Source organism: Xylocopa sonorina, unplaced genomic scaffold (assembly GCF_050948175.1).
Source record: "Xylocopa sonorina isolate GNS202 unplaced genomic scaffold, iyXylSono1_principal scaffold0051, whole genome shotgun sequence".
Classification (NCBI taxonomy): domain Eukaryota; kingdom Metazoa; phylum Arthropoda; class Insecta; order Hymenoptera; family Apidae; genus Xylocopa; species Xylocopa sonorina.
In genome coordinates, this window is record NW_027490122.1 from 1,334,965 (window position 1) to 1,337,081 (window position 2,117).

Below are 2,117 nucleotides of genomic sequence, written 5' to 3' on the forward strand. Positions count from 1 at the left end.
ATCTGCAAACGCTATTTCCTTGCAAGGAAGTGTTGCATTTATATTCATTTGAATCGTAGACGAGGAATGCATAACACTTCGCAATGAATATTATATCTTATCATGAAACATAGATATGAGATGCAATATCTCGTTTTAAGAAGCATTTGAACTCTATTGCTTCGATACGTAGACATCTGCAAACGCTATTTCCTTGCAAGGAAGTGTCGCATTTACATTCATTTGAAGTGTAATCGAGGAATACATGACACTTCGCAAATCATATTATATCTTACCATGAAACATAGAAATGAGATGCGATATCGCGTTTTAAGAAGCATTAGAAATCTATTGCTACGATACGTAGACATCTGCAAACGCTATTCCCTAGCGAGGAAGTGTCGCATTTACATTTATTTGAAGTGTAGACGACGGATACATAACACTTCGCAAATCATATTATACCTTACCATGAAACATAGAAATGAGATGCGATATCGCGTTTTAAGAATCATAAGAACTCTATTGCTACGATACGTAGACATCTGCAATCGCTACTTCCTTGCAAGGAAGTGTCGCATTTACATTCATTTGAATCGTAGACGAGGAATGCATAACACTTCGCAAATCATATTATATCTTACCATGAAACATAGAAACGAGATGCGATATCGCGTTTTAAGAAGCATTAGAAATCTATTGCTACGATACGTAGACATCTGCAAACGCTATTTCCTTGCAAGGAAGTGTCGCATTTACATTCATTTGAAGTGTAGACGAGGAATACATGACACTTCGCAAATCATATTATATCTTTCCATGAAACATAGAAATGAGATGCTATATCGCGTTTTAAGAAGCATTAGAACTCTATCGCTACGATACCTAGACATCTCCAGACACTATTTCCTAGCAAGGAAGTGTCGCATTTACATTCATTTGAAGTGTAGACGAGGAATACATAATACTTCGCAAATCATATTATATCTTACCATGAAACATAGAAATGAGATGCGATATCAAGTTTTAAGAATCATAAGAACTCTATTGCTACGATACGTAGACATCTGCAAACGCTGTTTCCTTGCAAGGAAGTGTCGCATTCACATTCATTTGAAGTGTAGACGAGGAATACATAACACTTCGCAAATCATATTATATCCTACCATGAAACATAGAAACGAGATGCGATATCGCGTTTTAAGAAGCATTAGAAATCTATCGCTACGATACTTAGATATCTGCAGACACGATTTCCTAGCAAGGAAGTGTCGCATTTACATTCATTTGAAGTGTAGACGAGGAGTACATAACACTTCGCAAATCATATTATATCTTACCATGAAACATAGAAATGAGATGCGATATCGCGTTTTAAGAAGCAGCAGAAATCCATTGCTACGATACGTAGACATCTGCAAATGCTATTTCCTTGCAAGAAAGTGTCGCATTTACATTCATTTGATGTGTAGACGAGGTATAAGTAACACTTCGCAAATCATATTATATCTTACCATGAAACATAGAAATGAGATGCGATATCGCGTTTTAAGAAGCATTAGAACTCTATTGCTACGATACGTAGACATCTGCAAACGCTATTTCCTTGCAAGGAAGTGTCGCATTTACATTCATTTGAAATGTAGAAGAGGAATACATGACACTTCGCAAATCATATTATATCTTACCATGAAACATAGAAATGAGATGCGATATCGCGTTTTAAGAAGCATTAGAACACTATTGCTACGATAGGTAGACATTTGCAAACGCTATTACCTTGCAAGGAAGTGTCGCATTTACATTCATTAGAAGTGTAGACGAGGAATACATGACACTTCGCAAATCATATTATATCTTACCATGAAACATAGAAATGAGATGCGATATCGCGTTTTAAGAAGCATTAGAACACTATTGCTACGATAGGTAGACATTTCCAAACGCTATTTGCTTGCAAGGAAGTGTCGCATTTACATTCAATTGAAGTGTAGACTAGGAATACATAACACTTCGCAAATCATATTATATCTTACCATGAAACATACAAATGAGATGCGATATCGCGTTTTAGGAAGCAGCAAAAATCCATTGCTACGATACGTAGACATCTGCAAACGCTATTTCCTTGCAAAGAA